This window comes from Arachis hypogaea, chromosome 15 (assembly GCF_003086295.3).
Source record: "Arachis hypogaea cultivar Tifrunner chromosome 15, arahy.Tifrunner.gnm2.J5K5, whole genome shotgun sequence".
Lineage (NCBI taxonomy): Eukaryota > Viridiplantae > Streptophyta > Magnoliopsida > Fabales > Fabaceae > Arachis > Arachis hypogaea.
In genome coordinates, this window is record NC_092050.1 from 30,542,934 (window position 1) to 30,554,932 (window position 11,999).

Here is an 11,999-nt window from a genome sequence, read left to right on the forward strand (position 1 = left end):
TTCCCTTAAGGCTTCGGCCAAAGGAAAATAAATATATAAATATTATAAATATATAAATATGATAATAATAATAATAATAATAATAATAATAATAATAATAATAATAATAATAATAATAATAATAATAATAATAATAATAATAATAATAATAATAATAATTTTTTTTAAATAAAATAATAAATCACAAATAACTCATTATTTAATTTTTCAAAAATTTGGGATCTTACAAAGATAATTGATGAAATGAAATTAATATTATATTAGAAATACAATATTATTTTAATAAAAAATCAATAAAATTTTGTCACTTATATAATTATATTGATAAAATAATTAAAAATAATATAAAATTTTAAATAAACTTAAGATTAAATATTGGAGAAGTAAATTTTATTTTTAATTTTAAATAATTATTTATGACATATAGTCTCATAAATATTTTTATAGAACCCAAAACGAAATTGAAATTAGAAGGGTTAAATACTTTTTTCATCCCTAAGATTTGAGGGAAAAATCAAAATCGTCCCCGTCTATTTTTGCTTATTAAAATCATTTCCAACATTACAAAATGTTATAAAATCGTCCATTTCTACTTCAATTATATTTTTTGAACAAGTTATCCTTAACTATTAATAAAAATAATATTAAAAAAAAAACAAAACTCCACCCCACCCCACCCACCCCACCCACCCCACTCCCCAGTATCTCTTCGTCTCTTCCCTTTTTGCCTCCTCCCCCCCCCCCCCCCAAAAAATTCCCTTCCTCCTACTCTCTGAGTCCACCCACCCACTCCAAATTCCATCCCACCATCATCATCAGTTCCAAAAACAAATTAAACCCCATCCCACTATCATCAGCAATTCCCAATAAACATCCCTCATTAACATCTTCTCATCTCTCTCACCCACGTAGCTGCGCTGTCGCCTCCCAATTGGTGGCGAAGAGTTTTCATCCGCGACAAGCCGCCACCTATCAACTCGCTGGCAACGACGACCACATCTACCATGAAGAGAGCCCCATCATTACCCCGCACAACCCCCACCCCTTGCCGTCTGTTCCCCCGACGAAGCGACTATCCGCGTCTCCTCACCACAAAAGACGACGTTAACAATTACGCGAAGGTAGCCTGTCTCTTCATGACGGTGGGTCATGAAGACTGTGGCTTTGATTTCGTTAGGTTGAAGACGGTAAGACTTTAGACTCATGGGGTTAAGGTTGTTATGGCTACTGATCTCTTGGCACCCACTGTGTTGAAGCCTCCTGGTGAGTTGGGGGCAGATATTGTTGTTGACTTGGCTAAAAAATTTGGTGTTTCGATGGGCTTTGTTCATTGTGTTCTTTTTTTTTTAACTATTAATTGAAATGAATAATAAATAAATTAATTATTGTGATTGTTGTTGTTAACAGAAAAAAATTGTTGTTGAATAAATTAATACTAAAAAAAGTTAAAAAATAATATTTAATTTAAAAAATATAACAATAAATAATTTTTAAAAAATAAAAAATTACTATAAAAGATAAGTTAGGTAAAATTTAGGCACTATAGAATTGGCCTTCACTTTTTATGCTAAAAGAGAAACAAGCAGTTAGAGAAAAGAGATCAAGCAGTTAGAGAAAAGAGATCGAGAGTCTCTACATGCATATCGAGAGAAGAGAGCTAAGAGAGTTCCTCTCCAGAAGAATTTTGAGTGGCCAATAATAATTTGTCACGTGATAAGTTAATTTTAAAATAAATAATTATATTAAATCATAATTAATTAAATAAAAATATAATAAAAAAATGAAAAAATTCTCAGAAATACTTAGTAAAATACTTTGAACATTGTTTATATTATTATATTAAATCATAATTAATTGAATTTATTTACATAAAAAAATAAATTTAATTTTTATAAATTATAAAATAATTTATTTTTTTATATTAAATAAATTTACAAACTAGTTTAATCTTAAATTATATATTATGTATTATTGTTATTTATGAAGTTATTAATTTTATTTTTTAATATTAATATTTTTTAATAATAAATTATTTTTAAATTTATAAATTTTAATAATATTATTATATATAAAAGATATTAACTACATTAATTTTAATTATTTTATTATTTAATTAAATAGAACCACAACTAGGACTAAACTTAGTTTTTTTAATAAAAAAGAGAGAAATATTTTAAATTTTTATTTAATGTTTATAACGCAAAAATTAATATAGAACATTTTTTTATAATAAGTGGATCATAAATAAAAATTAAGTAATTTTCTACCGAAGATAATCTTAGGCCATGTGAGCCATATATTGAATTGGTTCAACTAAAATACGCTATGTGATATGATTCATATATTTTCTATCCCAAATTTGTATCTTTTAAAATAAAAGAATTAATAAAATGAAGTATTAATTATCATTCACTACAAGAGAATCGGGAATTTGCGGCGGTTTATTTATGGATTTGTAGTGGTTTAAAACCGCCGCAAAATGACATACCAGTGCTTCGTCAAACATCGTGTATTAGGGGGTGGAGATTTGATTTTGCGACAATTCTAATGAACCGCTGGCACAACCGCCACAAATCAAGCTGACGATTTTGCGTCGGTTACAAAACCGCCGCTATTTTGGTCTGTGAATTTAAAAAAAAACCGCCGCAATTTCATACACAAGCTTAAAAGAAAAACTGACTAACTACAATAGTTTATACCATTTTTCTTTACTATAACCTATTTTCTTTACATTATATTTATTAAACTTGAGATATTAACATAAAAAAACACTAAATAAACAATATTAAACTCGTAAATAATTCCAAAATATTAACAAATATCATATGGTGCTCAATGCTGGCCCACTATTACCAGCACTGCTAACAAATATCAGACGATGCTTGTTTACAACCTAGACGTAAATGATTCAGAATATTCACAACTTAGAGGATGAAAAATATCAGCAGAAAGATACAAAAGGCACATTTAAAATCCTCATTAAAAGAACTCTTCAAGGGCATGGATGCCACTGGTGTCTATGTCAGTAACGGCTGCACAAAGAACACAAATTATAAGTTAGTTAATGCTTATAGAAAACTAACAAACCAGAACAGTATGTTCTTGTTTGATATAAAAATCAGACAAAAACCAAGGTAGACAATAGGGACACTCACGTGACATTTCAACAAAATCAAATTTATCAATCTTCCAAATCAAAATAGTTGCCTGATAGTCCACAAGGTTGATGACAGCAGAAATGATGATTGAAGAAAGAATGGCATTTGGAGTGTAACGGAAAAGGGGAGTGATGAATTCCAGGGTTAAGAACACAACTACAGACATCACAATATTAGATACTATAGTTTGACAACCAGCCATGAAATTCACTACTGACCTAGAGAAAGAACCTGAAAGCAACAAAAAGATAGATTAGAATCTTGCACTTCAATGATGAACCACAAAACAATACCATAAGATGATTATAATCCTTATTCTCTTTTATACTCCTTATTCTCTTTTATTTTGGCACTAGTAAGATGATATCATTCCTTTACTAATAAGGTTGTACAACAGTTCCTCTTCAACTATAAGTTACCATATGGCCAAATGACTACAAAATGACTACAAAAATGTAGGTATTCATACTCCATATAATTCAAAGTTTCAACCCTATTTTGATTTTTAAAAAAAATGACTACAAAATGTAGGTACAGGAAGACAACTGATTACTATATCATTCACCATTTCCTCTGGTGCTTTCATTGCCCCCTCATTCATTTCGGGTTTCTCTCCACCTTCTCAATCAAGACCTAATATGAGCCTCTAGCTCCACCTATTTAATGATCGATTAGGTTTTCTACAATGTAAAAGAGATGCATTTGATTCAGTTGCAAGACAAATGTCCAGTGCAGATTTGACGTGAGAAGTAACAGGTGAATTTTTATGACAAGTAGCCTAAAAATCAATCCTAATACAAGAGAGAATAGATGTATGAAGTCCTTTAATACTATTTGAAGGAACTGCAGCATGCACTAAACGAAATAAATTACATGCACAAGTCTTCAGTAATAATATCAAAACATGCAATGTCATTTCATAAGGGATGTTCTGTCCTAAAATTATTAGATCAGATTTCCTGTACCTTTGCATGCTCCAAGTCTTCCAAAAGTAAAACTCTAGCTCTTTCCCCATGACAAATCCATCTCAATTCTGGAATATCATAAACAACCTAATAAGAAAAAATAAATTTTCCATAGCTCATATCCATAGAAGACAAAATTTTTGTGATAAAAAAGAAAAGTTGTATCTGTGACCATTGAAACATTAGTTTTTAATAAACTATTCTTTTCAGATTACAAGAAAGGATACAAGACTTGCTCATCAAATCTCATTATAATTATAGTTGTATTGTTTCAAAACTAAAAAATGTTGAAAGATAAGCAATACAAAAATATGGTGAGTAGCAGCAAGAAATTTTTGTTGTATTACAATGTCCCAAGGGCGTAAAGCTTTGGTAGGGTCTGTATTCCTCTGTGATAGGGCTTTGCATGCCACAAAATCTCCCAAACCTGTACCAATGATTAGTGGATTCATATCAGCTAGATTTATGGCACGATAACCTTATGCAGGTGAAAAAGAATCAATAGTGAATCATACCAATGGGTATAATAGCAGCATCTGAACCACCACAAAGCATCACATCCTGTAGGAATATTTTCATATTAAATTTATCAATACATTTTGATGCAATGACTGTATCGTTACACTAAATTGTCTCTGAAAAAGAAAGTTAAATAAATAAATAAAAGGTATAATATTGGATACGAAAAATTCACCATCCTGAGAGTAATATTAAAGCATGAATACTTACAGCTTCACATCTTATGATGTGGTTTTCTGCATTCAATATACAAATGTGAAGATAACATAGTCAAAATAAAAGCTTGGTACGAAACAAAACACCAATTTATGGTGTCTATGTAACAACAGACTAGATCCATCGCAAGTATGGCAGATCCAATATTTGTTGGTACACAAAAAGGATTCATCTTCTTCAAGAAATTAAAGTACTAAACAGGAATCAAACTTTCACAACTGCACTTATAAAATCTAAAATCTCAGAAATTAAAGTACTAAACAGGATTCATCTAATTGAAAATCCAAAATCTCTTTTCTGTGCTTTATCTTTGGCAAAATTTTATGAAAAACAATTTGCAAATCAAGGTTCAGGTTCATCAGGGACTTCAACAACAAACTGCTCAACAACAACCACTTTTGATTTTCATGTTAAGCCACAGCAATAACAAGAAGACTCAACAGAATCTACAGAGCAAGCAGAATTTCAAATCTCAGATCTAGAAATCCAATCAAAATTTCAAAGTCCAATTCCAGCATCATCAATCCCAATCTATGATATTATAACACAAGCAATTCAACAAGTAGAATATTTAGAAGCACATATAAAATTATCTATCGCGATGGCGTTGGACAGTGATGATGTTTATGGCACCACTCGAGACAACAGCGATGGGGAACTCACGGCCAGAAGTGGCTCCGAGGACGACACCGTCGCGAAGGAGAAGGTGGAGGACGAGGATCTATTGGATCGGGAACCGACACCAAAGCTGCGTTGCTGGTTCACAGACGCGGCGGTCGTAGGCAGAGCAGCTGCAAGAAAGAACGCGACGAACGACGATGTGGTAGCAAGCAGCGTGGGGGACGACGCTGCCGTGAAGGGGAGGCAGAGAGCGTTTGCGACCCTTGTTGATGGAGCAATGGTGGCGAACGCAGATCTTCGGGCAAGAGTGGCAATGATACGGAGGCCACCACCAAAGCCACCGCATCTGAACTCACAAGCGGCGGTCATGGGTGGAATGGCCGCGAGCGGCAGTTGGTTCTTGGCTGTTAGGAGGGTCTCTCTTTGGCCTGAGGAGAAATTGAACGCAACTCCTTGTTGGATGATAGGAGACAAACGACAAAACACGAAGGGTGGCGGTGGGTTGAATTCAAGGGTTCAGAAATTGGGAAAAAATTGAATCAGAATGTTAATTTGGGAAAGAAAAATTTGGGCAAAATCAATCGATCAATGTTGTTCAAACCAAAATTCAAAAGCCATAGAGATGAAATTGATGCAAAATTAATTTATCAACAGCCACTAAAATTAAATTGGGATAAGGGAGAAGAACGTACGAGATTGAGGGGAGAGGCGCCGATCTGCAACTCACAACAAGGCAAGGGGGAAGGCTGCCGACGACGACACCGGGACGGATGGCTGGGGAGGACGTCGACGATTGCGTCGTTGCTCTGCTGGGCTTCGCGTGCAAAAGGTGAAGCTTAATAGTGCCTGTTAATTTTTGTTTGGGTATTTTAGCGAACGAAACCCCTCCCCCCACCCCCACACAAGGTTATTTGCTGCGCCTGGGACCCAAAACTGCCTCAAGTCAAATCAATTTACAGCGGAGCTTATTTACGCAATAAGAACCGCACCAATTCAATCAATTTGCGGCAATTTGTGGCTGCTAAGTCCCGTTGTTCTTGTAGTGATTAATTTTATAATTTCTATAAAATATACACTATATGATCTGAATTAATACTTTTTGAAATTTTAGCATATTAAAACTCCTTTTAAAAAAATTAAAAAAAGTTAGTATGTATATTTTTTATTTAAAATATTTTTAGGTTAAGATTATTATTTTTAGTTTTGATTTATTATATTTTTAGATAAATATTACTTATATTAAACTATTATATTCTTGTAGTTTTGTTGTTTGGGCCTTTGGCCTTTCTGTTTATCAAAAAAAAATACTATTATAACATTATAATTGAAACAAAACTAAAAAGCCAAAAATACATTTTTAATATTAATTTTAAGAAACTAAAACACTCTTTTTTTTTCAAAGATAAATGTTATTTTATTAATATAAAATAAAAGTATTTCCATAAGGAAATACAAAAGAATTGGGTATTTTCATTTATCACCAACTGTGACTGAAAGACTAAGAGCTTAGAAAAGAGTAAAGTAAGAGTAAAGAAAATTAGCAGCATCTATCAGGTATGGCTCACGAGTTCACGCACTAAATTGCTGGCTTATTTCACTATTTTTGGTGCCGGGCTTATTACCTTTTAAAAAATACACTGATTCTTCGCTTTCCAAGTGCTCCAACATAGCGCTGCTATGAGGAGGGTCTTTTGTCTACCGTCGAATTGAGCTGCTGCCCAGAATAAGACTCGTTGCCACCAATTGAAAAAGGTCTCTTCTTCTCTCATCCATAGGTTAGGGGTTATTAAGCTTATACTCCATATTATTGAAGACAGGGGACATTGGAACAAAGCATGAGAAATTGATTCAGCCTTCAACATGCATCTTGGACAAGTGGCAGGAGTGGATGCGAACCGGCTGTGAACTTGTTGCAACACCGGAAGCTTTTCATGAAGACTTTTCCATAGAAAAATCTTAATTTTATGAGGTAATTTCAATTCCCAAATGTTATTCCAGACTCTGTTGTTCTGTATGTTCTGGGGTCTCAATGAAGTAGGAGAATGAAAGAATCTATAAGCAATTTTGTATCCTAACCCAACTTCATATATACTAGATTTTGTCCAGCACCAATTAACTTCATCCTCCTCCTCTGTTGGTTTGATTGAAAAAATTTTATTGCATATATCAACTAAAAAAATTGACTCAATCAGATTTCTATTCCAGCTTCTATCAGGATTTAGTAACGCACTAACGTAATACACTTGCAGATTTGGCGGGATTGTGAGTGCATTTTGAGGGACATTAAGGGGCACTGGTGGTGGGAGCCAGGGGTCATGGAAGATACGAACATTAGTACCAGAGCCTATTTTCCATAACAAGCCTTTCTCGATCACCTTGCGTCCTTCAAGAACACTTCCCCAGCCCCACGATGGTACGCTTCCTATCTCTGCATGTAGGAAATTTGTATATCTGAAATATTTAGCTTTGATCATTCTTGATAGAGTAGAATTAGGGTATTTCATTAGACGCTAACATTGCTTGCCCAATAAAGCCAAATTTTGTGCCCTTAGGTCCTTGATCCCCAGCCCTCCATCTTTCTTCGGTCTCGTCATTGTGTCCCATTTAATCCAAACTATTTTTCGTTCTGTGCCTTTTTGACCCACCAAAATTGCGAGAGCATGCTATGAATCTCAATCAACAGCGTGTCCGGGAGCTTGAAACAAGATAGTGTATAAATAGGAATCGCCTCCCCACCGCCCTCAATAGCGTGTGCCTGCCACCTGATGACAATAGACTTCTTTTCCAACCCATAATCCTCTTCTGAACTTTATCCTTGATAGCTCAAAAAGTTGCTTTCTTTGATTTTTGAACTATAGAGGGCAGTCCCAGGTATTTGTCTTGTGCTCCGATATGTTCAATATTTAGTGTCTGAGCAACTGCTAGTCTTGTGTTCTGAGGAGTGTTGTGACTGAAAAAGATAGCCGACTTATTCAAATTGACTTTTTGCCCACTGAAACCCCCATAGATCTCTAGAAATTCTAGAATACTTTGGCTTGTATTAGGTGCGCTCTTGCAAAAAAGGATTGAATCATCAGCAAACAAAAGGTGATTAACTGTTTAGCATCTCCGATTAACTTGAACTCCTTGAATTAATCTATTTTTCTCTGCCTTGTGTAGCAAGAAGGAAAGCCCTTCTGCACAAAAAAGAAAGAGATATGGAGATAGGAGGTCACCCTGTCGGATGCCCCTATTTGGCCTAAAATAGCCAAAAGGTTGACCTTCCACAACGATAGAGTAAGAAACAGTCGGTATCAATTCCTTAGTCCAGTTAATCCATTTAGCATCAAAGCCTAGCTTATCCATAATATACCATAAGAAATGCCATTCAACCCTATCATAAGCCTTGCTCATGTCTAGTTTAATAGCCATCTCATACTCTGCCCCACTTCTCTTATTTTTCAAATAGTGCATACATTCGTGGGCAATTAGAATATTATCTGAAATGAGTCTACCTTTGAGAAACGCACTCTGATTTGGACTTATAATTTTATTCATAATACCTTGTAATTGGTGCACCATAACTTTAGAAATAATTTTATACATAAATGAAGACAAACTGATCGGTCGTACCTGAGTCATGTCACTGGCATCTGGCACCTTTGGAATCAAACAAATTTGAGTATGATTGAAACTTTTTAGAATTCTGCCACTGTGAAAGAAACTTCTCACTGCCTTAAAAACGTCACCTCCAACTATATCCCAGAAAAAGTGAAAAAACTTAGCTGTAAACCCGTCATCACCAGGAGCACTCTGAGTATGAACACTAAATGTAGCTCTTTTGACCTCGTCCATAGTTACTGGCCTTTGGAGCCTACGGTTCATGGAAGCTGTAACCTTAGGCTCCAAATCCTTTAAGTATGGATTCGGATCAGCCGAACAAGAAGAAGTAAAAATATCGCAAAAGTAGTCTTCAACTACCTTTGCAATATCCTCCGGTTTCGATGCAATCTCATTGTCCCTCCCCACTAATCTCCAAATTCTGTTCCTTCGCATCCTTGATTGAAATTTCTGGTGAAAGAATCTAGTGTTTTGATCTCCTTCTTTTAGCCACTTGACTCTAGATTTTTCTCGCCAATAGCTCTCTTCTTTCAAATATGACAGCTCCAACTTCTCCTCCAAACTGGTAAGCTCTTCTCCCCCATTGATTCCAGCCACCCGCAACTTCTCTAGTTTAGCTTGAAGGTCCTCAATTTCTTTTCGGGAGTTTGCTTTGTGAGTTTTCTGCCATTGAACTAGTCTATGTCTACAAACTTTCAACTTTTGGGCCAAGGAGAACATAGCCGAGCCTACAACTTCCATTCTCCATACTTCACTGACAATTCTCTTGACATCCTCTTCTCCACACCAACGTTCCTGGTATTTAAATCACCTTTTACTATGCCAGGATTGAGGTTCAGTTTCCATCAAAATTGGAGCATGATCCGAGCCTGACTCTGTGAGCCTGTGCACCACTGCATTCGGAAACTTCAACTTCCATTCCATCCCAACTAAATAGCAGTCAAGCCTCTCCTTCACCAAATCCTCTCCTTGTCTTCGACTTGTCCACGTGAAAGGGCGCCCCACTATTCCAATATCCACTAATTCGTTACTGTCAATAAAATTAGTGAATGTTGCAATGGTGGTTGCTGATTTTTGGCCTCCACCATCCTTTTTCGCTTGGCTTGTTATAGCATTAAAATTGCCTGCTATTACCACTTTTTCTTCCAGGTGTTGGCTCATTGCTGTAAGCTTCTCAAACTGTAAGGATCGAATTTGTTCCGAACAACTCAAATGGACACCAATGAACGCCCATATCTCACTACTTCTGACTTCCTTAATTTTGGCTGCCACAAAGAATTCTCCACTACTAATAATTTGAACACTGATGCTGTCCTTCCAAGCTAGCACAAGTCCTCCTGCCACTCCTGCCGAGTTAACAATATGCCAATTTTTGTAGCCGCATACCTGAAGTTTTGCTTCCACCTGTCGAGATTGGTTCTTTGTTTCACTTAGAAACACAATCTCGAGGGAGTGGGATTTACAAATCCCTTTTAAGGTGTGAATTGTCAGGGGTCTCCCCAAACTCCGACAATTCTAAACTATAGTTCTCATGGCGCCTTGGGTGCCATTTGTAGGCTGGCACCCTCCACCATCTGTTCAACTGTATTTTCATCCTCTGTTCTTGCTTTCTTTGTAGATCCTTTAGCTATACCACGCATCAACCTTCTTTTGAGTTCACTTTTAGTATCTGACTCTGCAACACCTTGTCTTACTAACCTTTTCTACTTCCTACCTTTCTCTGTGGTGAGACACTGTCCAATAGCGAATTGCATAAGCTGCCCTTCATCCTCCTTGGTATTAGACTGACCAGCTATGATAACCTCTATGCATTCTGTTCTAGAATTGGCTGATCCCTATTACCAGTGTCTTGTGGTTTCAAACTTTGTTTCCTTTCTTGCATTGACATCCCTGCAAATTCTTCTAATAAGCAGTTTAAGACCGGTTTTTTCTTACATTGAGTGGCCTTATTCTGATTTTGGGTTGAGTTGTTGAATGTTCTTTCTCCTTCAGAGTAGATTCGCGTTCCCACTTGGCTGGCTTTAACCTATTCGCCAATGTCATCCTCTTTTACCAAATCACTCTCTGTGTCCTTCAGCAGATCATGGTAGTTTTTCACCCCGTGCCCCAATTTTGCGCAATAGGTACAGAATTTTTTCCAAGTCTCTCATAGCGCAGTGTCAGTTCTACCTCCTTTTTATTAGGTCCTGCCACTATTAACTGATCTCTCACTTGCCTGGCAGCATCAATATTGATTTTGGCCTTCACAATCCTAGTTTCTCTGCCTCACATCTGAAATTTACCTACCTCCAACACTGTGCCTAGTTTTCCTCCCAATTTACGTCCAACTTCGAGGGTTTTAAACGATTCTGCCAAACCCCAAAATTGAACCCAAACTGAAAAATTAGAAATAATTTCTTCATCAAAGTTCTGATCTTCCTTCCATCTCTTGACATGGAGCACATAGTCTTTGAATAGCCATGGAGAACCACGTTCAACACGCAAGACATCCACTTCTTTATTAAAGAAGAATTGGAAGAAATTATCCCCTTTGTCACTCACGCTAAATCCTTTCGGGTTTCCCCATATAGCCTTTAAAGCATTCCTCATGGTTCCAGTTGAGAAGGTTTTGAAAGCAAAGAGTCTGTCATAGAGACTATTGGAGCAAGCGTTAATACCTTCTGATATGTCTGCCTCTTCCAGTAGGATCACATTCTTGCCTCCTTTCCAGTTGTCTTCCTCAGTCCGATCTTCATCCCTCGTTGTCTTAGCCATGCAGATTACGTAGACTTGTATTGAGATTTAATTGACGTTGACAATGTAGTCTTGACGGCAATAGGAACTCCGTTAAGAAATCCTAACGGAGCACTAAAAAACCCTAACAGAGCAATTTAAAAGAGTACGTACTCCTCGTACTCCACATAAACTAAAACACCCTTTA

At 35.9% G+C, this 11,999-nt stretch overlaps 1 long non-coding RNA gene across 1 annotated transcript; it reads right to left on the bottom strand.

Annotated features, from left to right (window-relative positions):
* Nucleotides 1-4,121: 4,121 nt before the first annotated feature.
* Nucleotides 4,122-4,684, bottom strand: LOC140179490 (uncharacterized). The gene is made up of 3 exons (XR_011872972.1): nucleotides 4,639-4,684; nucleotides 4,471-4,550; nucleotides 4,122-4,191 (listed from the first exon to the last, which is right to left on the bottom strand). It is a non-coding gene; the product is annotated as an uncharacterized lncRNA (long non-coding RNA).
* Between the last annotated feature and the right edge of the window lie 7,315 nt (nucleotides 4,685-11,999).